Source organism: Strix uralensis, chromosome 29, assembly GCF_047716275.1.
Source record: "Strix uralensis isolate ZFMK-TIS-50842 chromosome 29, bStrUra1, whole genome shotgun sequence".
NCBI lineage: Eukaryota > Metazoa > Chordata > Aves > Strigiformes > Strigidae > Strix > Strix uralensis.
This window is the reverse complement of record NC_134000.1, coordinates 3,739,178-3,758,474: the sequence shown is the minus strand read 5'-3', so window position 1 is coordinate 3,758,474 and position 19,297 is coordinate 3,739,178.

Below are 19,297 nucleotides of genomic sequence, written 5' to 3'. Positions count from 1 at the left end.
GACTGAGAGCCCTGGAGACTGGCATCCCTTGTTTATGCTCAGAAAAGGCTGAGACTGGCACTACTGCAAACATTTCTCTCTGTAGCCCTTCACCACCTCTGATGTGGAGAGACCACCTCCAGGCAGAAGGATACTCTGGTCTCCATGGCCATTCACTGGCCATCATTGAAGGCACATTGGCAGGATTGTGTGAACGAAGCTTTTGTGCGAAGGAGTTCAATATTCAGGGCTGCCAGGCTGGTTCCTTTTGGCTTCTGATAAATACACTTCTGAATTCAAAAGCCAAAAAGAATGACAATGTGACCTTGTCTTTATTGCGTAGTGTGAACAGCAATGTATCCAATAGCAACTTCTTCGGCCTTGTACCAGAATACCAAACCTATATTCTGCTGGTTTATTCTCAAACTACTAGCTTGACAAACACATCCAGATTTTATAGACTAAGCACTTTTTTCATCTTTGGAAGCTGTGTAATTCCTACATCTCAGGAGATCTTACCATAGACCTCAAATATCTGTTTGACTTGACTTGGCTAAGTTAGAGCATAAACTACACCAGAGTTTGTTACTCACTTCAGACACCACAGTTACTACTCAAAGAGCCCGTGTCATGGGTCAGACAGTGAAAACGCCTCTTTTTAATGACTTAGGCAATTCCTAGTATAAACTATTACTTTGTAAATTAGTATTGGAACTGCAGTGGATGAAAAGGTGCCCTGTCAGCTGATGTCCTGATTAGCAAAGAGCAATTCATTACTCATCATTCAGCCTACCAGAGTATTTCCAACACTATCTTCTCTGATGCTGAAGGAAACACAACCTAGCATGTCTCCACTCACTTTGCATAAATACCAAGCCTTACAGCCCACGTGAAAAAATACAGAATGACAGCAAATGCATGGATAAGTCATAGGACTGGAATTCTGAAGATCTGGATTCTTAGACTGGCTCTTCTCAAGATTTCCTGTGTCACATTGGATATATCATTTTTAGTTCTGTACACCTCATTGCTACAGTCAAGTTAAATTTGTCAACTACCTTAAGGTATGTATAAAATCCAAGAGTGCCTATAATTCTAATACGGACAGTTCTCTGCATTTATAAAATATTGATTTTCTTTTATCCATTTATGTTGTGGGAGCATTATATATGTATCTTTCAATATATCATGAAATAAAAGCTTTCTAATGTCTGTTTTTTGGTTCTGGACTACTAAAAATTACATGTGTCATGTTTCTTTGTTTTTAACAACCTAATTTATGAGATTGGCAGAAATGGAGAATTCCGTTTCACAGACAATGTGATTTGGGCTTGATTCAAGACAAAACTCCAAGTTGTTTAAATTCTCTGGGAAAGGGGTTAGAGCTCTGACCCCCATGGTCTTCATGGCACAGATTCCTGGGACATGCAGTCCATGGAAGTGCTCTGTGGGTTCGGCTGTCCCAGAAGTGGGAAGCCTTGGGAGCCCAGGCTGAGGGTGCTTGGATGCCAGCCCGCTCGTGCTCTCAACTCTGATCAGCCCACCGGGTGGGATGTTGAGGAGCCAGGAGTCCAGGCCCCAGGGCACCAGACTGAAGATCCAACAGCATCATGGTCACATCACAATTCTGTCAAAATCAAATCACCTCCCTTGAATGTTTCCATTTCAGAAAACTGGCAGATTCTGCCAAAATTATGTTTTATTGAAAACTTCACAGTTACCTCTGGTTTCTGTAGGTGTTAAACATATCAGTCATGTCCTCGCCTGTTCTCTCATGCGTAGATATATATGAGTTACAACGATAAATAAGAGGAAATTGAAAGAAAGGTACTGTAGAAAGTCCCTTTACAAATCTTAATTTATATGTTACAACAGCTTCCTATTAGTCATAAGGGTGTTACTCAGCAGGGACATAAAAGTGGACAGAAGATGATTGTGATAGTGGTTGATTTAGTAGAAAAAGTCATTTTTCTCTGCTTAAGCTGGCTAAGGCATTAGAAAGACATCTGGCAATTTGGGTCTGCCATCATCTGTGGACAGTTTTTATCTGGAAACTTTTGTTTTCTCCTGCAGGCGAGGCTGTTCTTCACCCTGGCTGCCTGGCAGCCCAGCTGGGGAGCCACAGGCACCCAGCTCGTCTGCTGCAGCAGCTGCGGGACGGTGAGAAACAGCACCAGTTTAACAAATATTCTTACCAAAAGAAGATTTGTATACCAGTTCCAAATTTATGATTGCTGTCTTCTTCCTGGACTGTTTGGGCTGTTGAAATATCCAGTAACAAACTGAATGCATTCGTCTTGAAAAAATAATTTTAATTTTTAAATATTGGTGACATTCATTAGATTTCACAAAAATAAAATATATTTGTTAATTCAATGTGCAATGACCGATCCTCAGCTGGTAATACTCAGAGTAACCTTATTGGAGGCTGCATGAAAGTCTGGCTTTCAAAACTGGAATATCCAAGCCACAACACTGTTAGAGCATACAGATGTCTCTTTGTAGAAATTCAGAAAATCTGATTTAGATAGAGGCAGAGGGACATTCCAGAAATTATTTGTATTTGTAATGTTTTTGTTGATGTGTCTTGCCAGATCAGAGGCTGAAGTAACTCAAGAAGAAGTTAGGGCTTCTGACCTCTAACCTTGGTTTCCTCATAGTGTGAGTCTTTATATTGAAGAGCTAGTTTAAAATATTTGTGCCTTATTTTTCTGTGTAAAAAGGAATTCTAAAAATAGTCACCATACTGGAATGTTATGTGACTGAAATCAGGACATCTAAAACTGAAATTTCTAGAAAGAGGAATTGCCGTTGAAAAGCAAAATATTTTCAGAGGAAAATGAAAATTATTCTGTTAGCTGTTAAAAAAAAGCCCAGATACACTAGAACAGCAGGTAGTAGGATTATAAGCATAAGAAAATCACTGGAAGAATCATATTTTGTTCTCACAAGGTGTCTCCTTTGTTTTATATCATCACAACGAGGTCAGGACATGACAAATGTTGCTGCTCCTGAGCTCGATAGCGTGCACAGGACTGTTCAGGCAGGGGGTGAGCTGGTGCAGGGGCAGCACCCACCTCACCTGCAGGTTGTTCCCAGGGGAAGCAAACCACTGAGGGTTTGGGGTTTGTTCTAGATGTGTACACTCCAAGTTACACTAAATCTCCACACACATTACTCAGCAAATTTCTTCTTGCTATTTTATTACGTTAAGCAGCAGACTAGCTCGTGCTTAAGTTAGGACATGAATTCTCCTACAATTTTTTTCAGGGTTTATGGATTTGTCATCAAGATTTCATGGTGGCTGTGATGAATTGCCATTAAGACATCATCCTCAAAAGAACAAAGAAGGGTTTTTATACCTGAGCAATTTTGAAAATAAAAGAATTTAACTGAAGTGAAATGACTGCTAGAAGAATACTTCTTACTGTGCCCAGGAATTCTTCTTTTTGCTAAACATTTTAAAGCTTGACTTCCCCTTTGGCACAGAAAGGAAGACATTACTCTGCACATAATGCACGTGACATCGCAGCCTTCAGTCACAGACATCAGTGTATTCCTATACATGTCCCAGGCCTGAGGCAACGTTGTATTTAAAAATAAGCACAGGCCTCTAAGGGTGGATCTCTCACAATTTAGCCCCAGCTTGAACATTTATTCCCTTTTGTGGTTTTGGTCTACTCACCACCATTTGTTCTGGCACACTTTCCTCAGCTATAAACTGAGGATTATATGACTGATGGGTATCTGCACCAGTATTAATGTCAGAAAAGACAACGTTGATCATATCAGCATCACACGTTGTTGTTCATACCAGCATTACAGCTTCACTGTCGAAAAAGCAACTAGATCATGGAGGAGCAGCAGCTTTTTAATAGATATGAAAATGAACAAGCATGGTGTGAAACAGTTCAGTCCTGTGAAGGATGAGTGAGTTAGTGTTTGATGGTCAGGACCGTCCAGTACTAACCCAAACAAAGAAGTAAATTTAGCATCCTGTGGGAGATCAGTTGGCTTTATAACTTCCCAATTATTGCTTCCAGGCTTATTTTCAGCAATTTTTTTCCCTTTGTTGCTTTCTTCTTTTATACCTTTCAATGGAGGAGACAAAAATAATTCTGAGAGGTATAGAATTATAGAACGGGGCAAAATGGGATTATACTGGGATGGAAATACTGAATATTTCAGCTACAGGAATTTTCTGTATTTAATGGATCGCTTGGGCAGTCGTTAGCAGTAAATGGACAGCATTGCCACCCTGGCTGTGTAGATGAAGCTATGTAGCAATTCTGGCTGAGCCATATTGAGACAGTCTTTTGTTTTCTAAGAATAGTCAGTTTGTTAAACTGAATCATCTTTGTGATTGCCACAAAATCTCGTGTGGAAAAACTTCTTGTATTCACAAAAATTTGGGAAGTGGTTGTTCTTTATAATATCTATATTCACATCAAACATCAGTAATCACTGGCCATTGTTTTTTTCTCTGATGTGTGTTATTCTTGCAGTGATGCACCACAGGCAAGAGAAAAAAAAAAAAAAAGAAATCTAGGTGACAATCATGTGTCTTGGTTAGAAGATAGTGAAGTTAATGAGCAGCTCATAAGACGAAAACAATTCATTCCCATTGTCTTTTGCAAATAGTAGACATATATATATAAAATCACAGTAGAGATAGTAAGGAATGATGTGGAACATAAAAGAGTTTGTTATTGTGATGCTGCTTTTAAGCATTTGCATGCAAGTGTGTATCCAGGATACTCAGAATTGCTGAGAAAAAGACTGCATTTATAACATTATTATTACCATATCATTCCTGCTGTAATAATAAGAAGTATAAGTCTGGGTCAGGTTCCACTGTGCTTGTTAGCATTCATACTCAGTCAGGCTTACAGTCCAGTAAGAGGTTTATTTGCTTGTTAGATACAGAACTAGATACATCCAGTGATTTAGTGTTTTCATATTGCTTATTAATTCAGAGCTTCACACTAATTATTTGCTAGCTGAAGAGCATGCTATTGATGGCTTGAATGTGGTCACTGGCTTTTTTTTGTTTAGAAGGATGGTAAATAAAGTTTTTAAAAAAAAGAACACAAAGAGTGAAACTAGTTTTGCAGTTTTCTGGGGATACAAAATGAAACACAACAAGAAAAATGTTAGTCAAACAATAAGACAAAACCAATTGTGTTTACGATGTTTTATTACGAAGTCCTGCAGCTTGACACATTTAATTTAATATTCTTTAACTAGGGAAGAGGAAAGATGTGCGTGACAATATTATGCATGGAAAGTGGTTTTGTATTACTTTCAAATAATTCCTACTGAGAGGAGAAGGGAGAAAGGAGAAAAGACAGTCCAGGCTTTTTATATTATTTGTTTTGTTAATGCAGTGCTTCTAAACTAGAAAGAGAGAAGAAGAGAAAGAAAACAGACAATTTCTTTGGCTTTCAAGTGAAATATTCAGTAAGAAAAGCCTGAGGCTCTGTGTGTTGTGTCACAATAGCTATTACGCAGATAGGCTTACCAAATCAAACTCTATGTCAAAGTGGAGAGATTACCCTGACTACTGATGTTGGGAGATAACCATCACCAGGGTGACAGAAGCAGAGAGAAAGACAGCAACTGCAAGGGTAATAAGATATGTGCATGTACAGGAATTTCATCTCTCTATGTATAGGAAATGTGTTTGCACTTGCTCTCCCAGAGCATTCCTCTCTTGTCCAGAGGAGCAATCCTCATTCCCTGGGTGTCTCTGCAGTATGGCTTACAGAAAGTGTGGTGATAACACAGTGTGGGAAGCAGCTCAGTGTGCGGGAAGGGTCTCAGAGTCACCCACGCATCAGGCCACTCTGTATGGAGGAACTGCTCACTGGTACAGCGGGTCTCCCCAGCTTCTCGCCGTTATCTTTGGAAACAGTACAGCTGCAAAGATCAATATCTTTACCTGTTCTGTTACTGGAGACTGATAGTTCTCATCTTCTACTCGGTCTCTATTGCATTTTCACGGTGGAAATTTAATAGCAATTACAGAATTTTCAAATTCATTTGTGTGGTACATGAATGGAGAATGAGACAGAAGGAGAAAGCCACAAGGAAAACAGGTGATGGCAGTGCCCTATTATCTGGGTATCAGTAGAGCCAGGAACACTGCTCTTGTCTACCCAGCTTTCCCCTGTGAGATTTCTCACCACTGGTAGTCACTGGCAGCAGCTGATGGAAAGCTAAGACAGACAGAGCATCGCCTCCCGGTGTTTTCTCAGTAGGTCTTAAAACGAGGTCTTCAGAACACCACCGCCTAGCCTAGGCTCGCAGGACTCTTTTGCCACCTGACAGTACAGCAGAGAGAGTACTGGTATGAATTTTAAACAACAACAAAAAAAGTTAAAATAGGCCATCTGAGAGGAACAGGTCAAATCTTGCCTGCTTTCCAGTAGAAAAATTCCCACTGAAAACTGATAATTTCACCTCAGTAAAGGTCATATAGCTTGGAGCAGAGAATAATAAAGACGCAGAGACACACAGATACAGATGTATAGGTGGAAAACTAGTATGCACATCTACTTTTCCAAGAAGAATGACAGCGGGAAAAAACCATTTCTATGATGTAGATTTACATTTCTGTCCTGCTAATAAATGGACCAATGAAACAGCTGACTGCTCCCCTATTGCAGATGTGGGAGTTATTTACTTTCTAATCCTTTCCCTTTTAGCCCTGTCTGGACAAGAATGAAAATCCCTGGCATTACGTATTAGAAGAGATGGAGAAAGCACAGGAACCAATTTACAGGGTTTCACTTGACTAGTTTTCTTCATTTGACTCCTATTAGCTCTGATAATGTATCCTCACCATTAATCAGCTAGGGAGAGAAGAGGTGATGCCTGTTTTTTCACGTGCATAAGAGGATGTATGTACACCACAGCAATCTCATTGGAAAAAGGTCAGTACCTTGAAGTGTCTCCTTCAGGACTTACAAGGCAGAAAGCCACTGACCCTGAGCACTGAGACAGCTGTCAGCAGGCACAGAAGCTTTTGAAGGAAAGTCTGAAATAAACATTTGAGTTAGTGGTACCTTCAGCAGAAACTCTATGGAACACATCGATCCCTGCTGTAATCCCATTAGAATCAGTGGGACCGAAGGGACTATGGAGGCAGCTGATATTGTTAGATGTGAACATCTTCCAGGCAGTGAGATTCCCAGCACAAAACCACAGCAATCTAATAGCTGCTGTGGTCGTAGCAGCAGCTACTTCTGGACGCTTGTGTTCTGCCTGTTCCTAACTGCTCCTGAGAAGAAGAGACAGTCTGTGCGCTGAACAGACCCTAAGCCTTTGTCTCTTGTGTGTTGCACTGTAAAAACCAAATTGTTTCCTCTGATGACCTTATGCAGATATCAGAGCTTCATCAGTATGGAGCCTGTATAATGTTTCTGCATGTTATGCCATTCACTAGTCAAGCTTGACAGCTCCTCATTGCTGGATCATTACACAGAAGTGTAAAAAAAATACAAAAGGTGTTGGTCGATTTCCACGAGATTAGATGCAAATGCATCATCACTAATGTATTTTAAAAGTGTAGTCAGTAAATTGCAGTAGAGTTGGTTTCCATAGCAATGATGTCGACAGCAATGTCACTGAAATTTGAGATTTTGTCACACAAAAATAACGATGTCCGTAATGAGTCAGAACAAAAGTCCAGCCAGCCCCGTATCTTATCTCCAACAGTGCCCCAGATAGATGCCATGGGCAGAATATAAGAGTAGGGCAAGTGCAATGCAATGGACACCAGAGATGCAGTAGCAGTACCCAGGAGCTTGCAGCTTAGAAGCTTTCTGAGTTAGGGATGGTGTCTTTGTTTTCAATGGTCCCTGATGGATTTTTCTTTCATGGGTTTATTCTACTGCTTTCTAAGCCTATTTAATTTTCTGCACCAGCTGTTTCTCTGTCTGCCACTTCCCTCCATTTCAAAAATCTTTACCAATATACACATATCGGGAAAGAGACAGGTAAGCCAAAACTCAAGATGAGGTCTACTGCAAGACTCCCAAGACCAAATTTAAGCTTTTGGGTTTTTTGCTAGCAGTTAAAAACTGGTATAATGGACTTGCCAGAAATTTCTCTTTCTGGTTACTAACTGAACGATGAGCAATCCGCCCTGAGCTAGAGCAGCCCAAATACTCCCCAAAAGCTAAGCTAACTCATGGGAATATTCTGTATTTTGATAATTCAAAGCAGCTCTAAATGCCTTGAGAAGAAACAAATAAGGCTTCATGTTGAACTGGACCCTGACAATGCACAAATCTTCACCCTTCGGACTGATATCTATCTGATCCAATTAGGGGTCTGCAAAAGATTTACACCTTCTCTGCTTCATTCCTGCCACCCCTTACACCTGAACCAAGTTGAAAGGAGGTTATAGCACAGAATCTGGGCCCTGCATCTAATTCAGTGTTTGCTTTCTGTCACTCACTAGTCCTGTTTCATTAAGACCCAACATTTGTTCCTGCTTATTTAGAGAAAGAATTGTTTTTCCAACAGCTGTATTTTAACCAGGGGAAGTCTTGAAGAACCATATGAAGCCTATAAAGTGGGACAAAATATCACAGAAAGATCCTAAATTTAAATACTTTGTAATGTGGTAACTGAAAAAAGAGAAAAGAAAAAAGACCCCACAAACAACCTAATTTACTCTTCTGTCCAGTGCAGAAATATTTCTCTTTAAGGGAAAGTGTCCCAGTAGATTGTGAGTCTGGCCCTCAAACTGCTAGAGTGGGCAACTGAGTCTCTATAGGGGGTGTTGTTTCACTAGATTTTCACCAAAACCCACACTAAAAGTGCAGCATGTTTCCCCAGCAAATCTGATTTGGGAATGTTTTCATAGCGAATAAATCATTCAATGGAGCTTCCTGATAGATCAAACTTCTATTTTCAGTAGCACTGGGTGAATAAATATATTTCAATTGTTGTGTGCTCAGATGATGTCGTAACAAGGCTAGATAAATACCTACTATAAAGAGAGGCAAAGCCTTCTCCCTTTTTGCTTCACCACAGTCATTCCTTCCATGCTACTGCAAAGACTGCTCTGATGATTTAGACTGCATTGCCTGTAAGAGATAATGTTTGGGGGTCTCTTTTTTATTTATAACCCTGTTTTTTATAACTTTGTCCTTTCAAAGATTCTCAGATTTACTTCAGGTTTCAGAGAGACTGACTTGCAGCTACAGTCTCATAGGACAAAGGTCATCAGATTAATTTCTCCTGGCAATGGCTGTAGACATCTTGAAAATACAAAGCATTCCGCAAGCAAATCAGCTGTTGGCTTGGCTCCATTCAAAAACAAAAGACAGCATCAAATTAAAAAAAAAAAAACCCAAAACACAACAAAACAAGACACAGAAACATACATGCTACATTGTAAATTCAAGCATGAAAGTCCTGTGATTAGAAGTAGAAATTGTTCAGTGCTTTGGTCTCAGTCTCCCTGTGAGTAATCAGTAATAAAATCATTCTGCTTTTATGATGCACAGAAGGACACATTAAGGTCTAGTGCAAAAGGCTTTGAATTTTTTATTCTTTTTTTCCTCTTGGATATGAAATTACCACTTAGAGTGATTTAGCCAATTGGAAATGGTGCATGGCTTTAAATATTTATTTCCTCTTATGTCTTTTTCAGACCTCAAATTCCTGTAAAACTGTTTAGTGCAGGGAGCTGCTGAAACTGAGCTGTGCAAAATGTACTGAATGTCTTACCTTTGGAAAGCTGGTTTTGCCGTGATACTGATGACTGAAATCAAGGGTTAGGTGTACATCTACATTAATGATTCATGCTGAGAATTAGTTGCACCATCCTAATATCATCCTTAGATCGTTGGAGCCCTAGAAGTGGAGAAACTGAGGATTTTTAGGTGAGGTTAATAACACTTTGGAAGGTTAAAGTATATGGGGAGTATTAGTATAGCAGTGAAAGTTACAGGTCTGGGGAGAGGTTTATTATCAAAGCGAATACAAGAGGTGCATCAGTGAGCCCTGAGAGTGAGTGCAGCAGTAAGATGGGACAGAGCCAGTTCTGAAACACAAGAGAAATAATGGCTGCAAATCAGAACTTAGTTTTAGAAAACCGCGAATTGTTCTTCATGCTGCAGCTATTGCAAAAAAAAAAAAAAAAGGTGTGGGTTTTTTTTTTTTAAGAGTTGCCAGGAACTCAGGGAAAGTATTTTCAATTCCCACGTCCATTTGGGTAAGCCACTTACGGGCTGGTATACAAGATCTGATGTTTGGATGCCTGCAGATGCAAATAGGTCTCCCATTGTACATCCTGTCTATTAAAACTGTCAACTTCTCAGGGCTGGAATTATGCCTCATCCTATGTTTTTATACTAACTGGCAAAAGCTTTCTAATTTTGATTGAAATCTCCAGTCATTATTTTAATTAAAATAACTGTAATTATCTCCAATGGGACAAAATCCAAGGCTCAAATTGAAATTAAAAAGCTAAAATGGACGTAGTGGCAAACAGGTACCTACGTGCAGTAGAAGCCCTTTGTACCACACACACCGTTAAAATATTAAACTTTCAATTAGCATTTTTCTGAGTTACCCAAATAAATATTTCTACAACTAAGAGTTAATACATACTCGCATCACATTTTATGTAATTTCTAAATTGAACTAACCATAATCCATGTACATTCTTCTGGCAGGTTTCTATACCCCTACTTTGCAAACCCACACTCATACCCAAAAAAGCTGGTTCTCTAAAGGTAGATATCAGGAACAGAGGAGATCACAGAATCACAGAATCACAGAATCATCTCGGTTGGAAAGGACCTTGAAGATCATCCAGTCCAACCGTTAACCTAGCACTGACAGATCCCAACTCCACCAGATCCCTCAGCGCTATGTCGACCCGACTCTTCAACCCCTCCAGGGATGCTGGGCAGCCCATTCCAACACCCAACAACCCCTTCTGCAAAGAAATACTTCCTAAGAGCCAGTCTAAACCTTCCCTGGTGCAACCTGAGGTCATTCCCTCTTGTCTTATCGCTCATTACTTGGTTCAAGAGACTCATCCCACCTCTCTGCACCCTCCTTTCAGGGAGTTGGAGAGGGCCAGGAGGCCTCCCCTCAGCCTCCTCTTCTCCAGACTAAACCCCCCCAGTTCCCTCAGCCGCTCCCCATCAGACCTGTGCTCCAGACCCTGCACCAGCTCCGTTGCCCTTCTCTGGACACGCTGGAGTCATTCAATGGCCTTTTTGGAGTGAGGGCCCCAAAACTGAACCCAGTCATCGAGGTGCGGCCTCACCAGTGCCGAGTACGGGGTAAGATCACTTCCCTGTCCCTGCTGGCCACGCTATTTCTGATACAAGCCAGGATGCCATTGGCCTTCTTGGCCACCTGGGCACACGGCTGGCTCATGTTCAGCCAGCTGTCAATCAACACCCCCAGATCAGTGAAATGCATGGAGTGGTGAAGTGGAATCAAAACCAAGGCAGTAAATGCCTGGAACCAAACGTTCTGCCTTCAGTTTAGGCTCTTTTATTGAAGTTCTCTTCAGTTTAGGCCACCCAGGCCTCAGAGCTACTGACATCAATCCTATTTATTGCTAAAACGTTACTCAAAATGTTAAAAAGATTAAGTTTCCACAGTTAGTCAAAGCTGTGCTGGGAGCTAACACAATGAAGTACAAGGCAATGCAGCTGTGCCTTGGTTCCATACCGGCGTGACCTTCAGCACCTTCTGGATGTAACAGAACACTAGAATGAAGTAGAGAGGGGGAAAGGGAACAGGAGTCCTCTGCTTGTGTCATTGGGTGGACATATGAGAGAAAATCTATTTTCAGGAACAGGAAGGCCAAAACAAAACAATTTAGATGATTGGTCAAAGTACAATAAGAGAACAGTTTTAGCAGATCTGCCCTTTTGTACAAGACTTAGTTCTGCTTGTAGAAGAAATGATGCCAAGCAGCTCACCAGGATTGATCTGATGCTCACAGAAAGTTTCTGATCCATACCAAGAATTTTTCCAGGAATTTTTCTTGCTTGTATTTACGCTACCTTGTGTCACATCTCTTTACCCTGTCTCCACTATCTTTGATCGCTTTTGTAGATTCTTGTCCTCATCTCATCCTTTCTCCTGATCTTTTGAGGAGAAATAAGGCTTATTAAAGTTGTTCTTTCAAAAAGGCATACTGAATATTTGCTCAGTTACCAAAATCACATTTGCTTCTTTTTACCATTTTTTGTTTCCATTCCCATTCTTCCTTAAGGTTCTGGTTTTGTGTTGCAAAAACCAGTGATTCTACTAAAATTTTTAACATGCAGTGCTTTCTCAAGAAGTGTAAGTTACTTATTACAGTCAATATAACACCTAGGTTCTGTTATCAGTCATTAGAAATTACTTAAATGGTTATAATTATAAAATAGATTTTTTTTTTTAACCAGAAAATGTAGCTGTTTTCACTGGGGGACCTTTGGAGCTTTGAAGGATTGTTGAAGCACTTTAAAAGCTATTTAAGCATTAATATCCCCAGATAAATGGCATGAAAGATGGTAAAAACTTAAGAGAAATGCTTTGGGATGGGAGCTTTGAAAATCTTGCTGATTTGAGTCCACTAATAACTGAAATAAAAGCACTAAAAAGCACTAAAGTCTGTGACCAGCTGGTAACAACAGGGGGTCACTAGAATGAGGACAAACAAGACAGACTAGCCTGGAGAGCTGTGAGGGTGTAATGTTCAGAATGAGGATGTAATAAGACACATGGATTTTCTGAGTGACTTAGATACAAGACCTTAATTGTATTGTAGTTCTGCCTGAGTAATGTAGACAATAGACTGCATTATTACTTTTAATAGAGACTGTGTTTAATTGTATTAAACACAATTATATTGTAGTTCTGCCTGAGCAATGCAGACAATGGAATTCATTATTACATTTAACAGAAAATGTATTTAATTTTCTAGTAAGTAATCTCATTGAAATTGAAATGGTCTACTAAAATATTTTCCAAAAACAAATTACCTGTGGCTGTAATATTTTTGCAAAATAGAGCTGTCCATATTCAATTAAGTTAATTTCCTTTTAAGCTGAACTGCAGGAAAAAGTGATTTGCTTTTAATTTTATGTGGAATTGTTTCACATTCAATCGAAACATTACCCCTGTTTTATGCCCTAGTTATGAGCTTTCTGTATAATAAGAAAAACAGAAGCATCCATGTACATATGTAGAGATATTTACACAAAGGCTTTATCATCCAGTTCAGTGAGTGGAACAAAGACACCTCTGTGACTGGGTTTCCTTCCCAGGGTAAGAAGACAACAGAAAATTAGTATTTCTTTACAGAACGGGTTATTAGGCAGTGGAATGGATTGCCCAGGGAGGTGGTGGAGTCCCCATCCCTGGAGGTGTTTAAGAGTAGGGTCGACATAGCGCTGAGAGATCTGGTGTAGATGGGAACTGGCAGTGTGAGGTTAATGGTTGGACTAGATGATCTTCAAGGTCCTTTCCAACCTAGTTGATTCTGTGATTCTGTGATTCTGTGAAAAGAATAAAGTGTACCCCGGATGTCATACAGAGCCTGAACATGGCCAGAACACATACTCAGATCCAGAAATTTGGAGGGTCCAGGAATCTGAAGGGTATCTCAAATGCTGTAGATTAGGCCGTAGCTGCTGGGAGCCGTATATATTTAATGAAATATGTAAGTTAATAGGTTGATTTAAAGAGAGGCCATTTACAAGCAACAACCGTTCATGTGCACAGAGGCAACTACGCTCGGTGTCATCTAGGTTTGGCCACAATGTCCACATAAATTAAGATGTTAATTCACAATTAGAACAGAGCACGTCTCAAGCCCTGTTTTTGCGGCTGCTGCTGGGATACACAGTCACCGTGCCTGTGCAAGATGGAGAGCCCAGAATTAAAGTAACTCAGACAAAGTAGAGCTTGAAGGTAAGGTGACCACGACTGGTTTTCCACTTGTGATCTCAGTGGGAGTTCTGAGCAGTCCTTTTTTTTTCACTCTCTTTCTACCCATCCCACTTCTCCTCCCACTGCTTTATATCCTTCTTAGAAAGAGAAAGAAAAGGTGGAGGGAATGCATTTTCGTTAAAAAGTAACAACAAAAACTGAAATCCAAAAAACATAAATTCCTATAAAAATTTCAGTAAAAAACAATGCATTTTCGTTTAGTAGCTCTCACAGGGGCACTTTGAGAATGAATCCAGAACAGCGTGTTCATTATGCTTAGATCAAAGAAACTGGAAGGGGAAAGGCAATGGTTTATAATTATTTTATTTATAGTTTGGTAGGATCAAGGACTTTGTGATGTGGATCTGGACCTCACTGTGCTGGACATTGTAAGTAGAGAATGAAATGATGAGCTGCACCTCACAGAATTTATTACCACTGTCAAATTTCAGCAATAGCAAAATGAATCTAGCTTGGAAAAGCAGCTTTTGCTAACATACGTGCTACATCCTTATTTTCCTAGGAGCTCTTAGGAGCTAATCATAACTATCCATTGTGAATCATTATAGCTATTTTTCTCTTTTCCTATTGTCATAGTAAGCCTCCAGAGTTGGCAGGGTTTTTATGGGCAGCAAAGGTTAGTAGTGAGATTTGTTGGGGGCCAGAAAAGTGGGACATTCCTACTTACAATTCACATCTTACTTCTGCTTGTATTGCAGTTCTCAGGACTTCATGTGCTGTCAAATTTATTGTTGGGAAACTGATTTAAACTTGATCTTAATAAAAACCTATTCTAATTATATATTAAAAAAAAAAAAAAATCCTAAAAAGCTCAGCTTGCTTCTTCCTGCCAGGCAAATTCCAACAAACAACGCATGAAGCAGAAAATTACTTTGGATGGCATTGCATGTTCATAACCTAGCTTGAATATCTGTCTTAAACCTTTGAAAAAAATGGTCATGTGTAGCCATCCTTGACATCAAGATCTAAGGAAATTTCTTTCTTTCTTTTGGTTTCTCTGAAATCAGGAGAAATTTTGCAAGTGACTCTGGAAAGAATTGAGAAAGAGAGCAGGGTCAGTAACGTTCCTCCTCCACTGGTCAGCTGTGTAAATCCAGTGTCAAAGGGAGAGAAAGAATTTTCCCAGTAGGTAGGAAATGACACAGAGATGAAAACTGGCACCTGAAATTTAAGTAGTCACTGCAGTCTTAGTAACAAGGCCATCAAAGAGTACAGCACAGTTAGTAACACTGACGCACTTCAAAAGTCCAGGGATACCAGACAACATTTGTCTCACTTTATGGTAAGTAAGTGCCATCCACTCAACAGCAGCAGGGAAGAAAAATCTGAGGCAAGAACTCAAATTCTGAAACAGCCTTCACTCCCGCTCTTCTCACATACAGCCACCACCATGGTGGCACTTTGCAGTGGAGAACCCTGGTGTACAAGTCAGCAGTTCCCTTTCATGACGGACGGGCTCTTGGGGCTCCATTCTCTGCGTAACCCTGGAGCCTGGGCTGCAACAGTGAAGACTCCATTTGTGACCCTGAGGACCTGGATCTTCTCTGCCTGCCTAGAAGGGTTTGAAATGGTGAGTTTGTCGCTAATCTCTCATCTCAGCAGAGATGAGACACTCAGCAGAGACAAGACGCATATCCAGTCTACCCTGCCCCAGTCCTCAGTCCCCACTGTATGCTGGCCTGTATCTTCAGCTTCGTCATTCTGCCTGACTATGAATGTCTCAAAAAGGAGATAAACACTGCAGTTTGGTCAAAGACCCTTTGAAGGGAAGATGCAGAGCAGAAGGCAGCTGCTGGCAGTCCCAGGTTATGGGAGATAGAAAACCAAACATCAGAGACTTGCCTACAGTACCTGAGCGGGTTACAGCAACGTGGAAAAAGTCCTGAAGCCAGTGGTACGCTGGAGAAATCCCAGATCTCACTGTCACACACTTTCACTCGCAATGAGGCACTGCACCTGATGACAGGCGCAACTCATGCCTCCCAGCACCACAGTTTTCTGCTTGGCAGAAGAGCCAGCCCTTTTTTAAATGAAAACTAAACCATTCCACAAAGCTTTGCAGGAAGGCAGAGATTCTGCAGCAAATATAACCTCCACAAAACTGAGAAACACATTTGGGGATGATGTGGCTCCGGGATAGTTTCAGAGCTACATAACCCTCATCGCATCCAAAAGCACAGAAGAAAAGAGAACAGAACATGTGGTGCCACGAGAGTAGGAAGGAGTCCAGGAGAGGCACACGATTCCTGAGTGACCCATAATATTTCAGTTTCGCTCTTGTTTTGGCAGCACTGTTATCAATAACAGACTGTTCTAGGATTTCTCTCTACAAACTGCAGTCAGTGTGCAGTAAAGGTTTCGAAACAGTTTCTTATAACAGAAATAGTTTGCCCTGTTGTCCTTGGCTGTAATTTTCCCCTCTCTATACACTTTCTGCTAGTGCAGCGTTTTAGTGCTGCAGTCGCATTCACATAGTTTGCGAAGCGCTTCAGGATCATTCGGCTTGAGAAGAGCTATATTAGTGTAAAATATTCTTCGAAGAACAAGTTAAACAGTAAACACCGTATCGATTCAATGCCTCACAAGGTCTTACAAGAATTAATTCAGATAGGCTTGGATGTAAGCCTTTGTTGCACAGACTGAAAACTGGCTGAAGGCTTGTAAACAAATTGCAAAGATTAATGGCACTGCAACTTGCTAGGAGCCCTCTCAAACACGTTTTCTGGGTGCCTTGAACATTCAGTACTTATGCTTACAACACTCTGGAAGTCAGGAGTTATTGTGGGACGTCACCCAGTTTTCTAGATAGGAAACAGAGAAGCTTGGAGAATCTTTGAAATGCATCAGCCAGGATTTTGGTAGGAATTCATATCCAATCTGATATCCTAGCTGCAAGACCATCCTTTCAAACAAATCTTCCCCACATATCTTTGGAAATACTGATATCTGCTTCTCTCAGTTCTATATCTGGTTTGAATTAACATATTTCTCAAGCTTTAATAAAAGTTAAACAAAAAATTAGTGGCAGTTTCTCTCCATAACACTTCTGTCACTTTCTCTGCTCTTTTTAGTCATACAATATTTAATATTATGACATAAAGTGCACCTTATAAAGCTTGTTTTCCATACTGATATTTTGAAATATTTAGAGGAACATCCCAATAGCAGCAGTTGAGAGTATCCTCTCTCTGACACTGACCACAAGTAGATGCTTATGGACAGATATGAAAAGGAGGCAAGTGTATACCTTCCCAGCCCATGGTATAGAGACCAAAGATTAACTCAGTGATTAAATCCACATTTTACATTAATATCTCATGGTGTGCCTACCCTCCACCAGTCTTTCCAGCCACTTTTTAAACCCTGTAATGATTTTGGTCTCTTCATTCTATGACAGTGATTTCAACAGTTTAATTACACATTGAGTAAACAATTGCTTTCACAGAATCACAGAATCATCTCGGTTGGAATGGACCTTGAAGATCATCTAGTCCAACCGTTAACCCAGCACTGACAGATCCCAACTACACCAGATCCCTCAGCGCTGGGTCAACCCGACTCTTAAACACCTCCAGGGATGGGGACTCCACCACCTCCCTGGGCAGCCCATTCCAAGGCCCAACAACCCCTTCTGCAAAGAAATCCTTCCTAATATCCAGTCTAAACCTTCCCTGGTGCAACCTGAGGCCATTCCCTCTTGTCTTATCGCTCATTACTTGGTTCAAGAGACTCATCCCCCCTCTCTGCACCCTCCTTTCAGGGAGTTGGAGAGGGTGATGAGGTCTCCCCTCAGCCTCCTCTTCTCCAGACTAAACCCCCCCAGTTCCCTCAGCCGCTCCCCATCAGACCTGTGCTCCAGACCCTTCACCAGCTCCGTTGCCCTTCTCTGGACACGCTCGAGTCATTCAATGGCCTTTTTGGAGTGACGGGCTATTTCACTTAATAATCTCTGTCTGTTGTGTTATAAAAATCAGTGCATAATCATGCCCTATTCACCTTCTTCAAGTCATTTGTGATCTTACGTTTTTCACATACTGTCCCAGTCTCTCTTTTTATGAGACTATGTTCTTTTAAGACCATCAAAAGTTTCTTGGAAATCAAAATGCACTATATCAAGAGGATGACGCATGTCCAAAGATTTGTGAAGCATAGATTATTGGTTTTTTTAAGAAAAGTTTTACCGACTCTTCCTGAAATGTCACATTTATCCACGTCTATTATTTCTATTCTTTATCACAGCTTCAGTCAATTTGCTTGATAAGAAAAACAGACTTATTTGTTTGCAGATTTCACAGCCTGCTTATTCCCCACTCACATGCACCCCATGGGGTCCTTTTAAAAATGGGCGTTAGGCTTGCCACCTGCTCTTTCTCTGGTATAAAGAATAATTTATTCAATAGTTCACCCAGAGAGGTTAGTAGTTCAGCAGCAACTTTGAGAATTCTTGGGTTAGTGCCATCTGTTTCTTACAGTGTTTGTTATTATACATTTTATTGATCTGTTCTGAAACCTCTTCTGCTGACATTTCACTTTGAGACAGTTCTTCAGACTCGTCCTCTATAAGTAAAGGCTTCAGCACAGCAACATCTCTAAGTTCCCATGTGGTTAACACTAATCTAAGAAGTTCTTTTAGTCTGTCTGTTATGACCACAGTCTTGTCCAGTGCTTCTTCCATAGCTGAGCCGTCTGTCAGCCCTACAGACTTGGGAAGGATGCTCGGTTTGCATGTGTTGTAGAAAGACTTTATTATCATATTTCCATACCTTTAGCAGCTCGTTTCTCAGAATCAGTTTTGTCATAGCTTATTATGTTTTTACATTTCACATATCAGACTTTTTATGCATTTTCTGTTTTGCACCTTTAGATACAACTTCTGTTTTTTGAAGAATGTCATTTTACTTACAGTTGTCTCTTTCCCTCTGTTGTTTAACCACACTCCTTCTTCTTGGTCATTTAGACTATTTTTTTAATAGGGATAAACATTTACTTTGAGGCTGCAATATGGTGTCTTTAAATACTCTTGAGGGCATTTTACCCTTTTGAATACTCCTCTTCATCCTTTAAAATAGGTTCCTGGTTACCACATAGTTCCCATTTTGAAGTTAAATTTTACTGCAGTGATGTTTTTCACTTCTATAAGGTTGCTGAATTTGAATACATGCGGTTATTGTTCTGTCTTTGGAGATAGATGTTTCAAGGGACACTCATCAGTGATTTCTAAGAATGTAATTTTTGCATAGTGCCTTACCTCGATGCTTAGCTAATATTCATGGGGAAAGGGGAGGTCTCGTTACAGCTCCTTTTTCAACCTGTGCTAGCTCTCTTATCACTCACA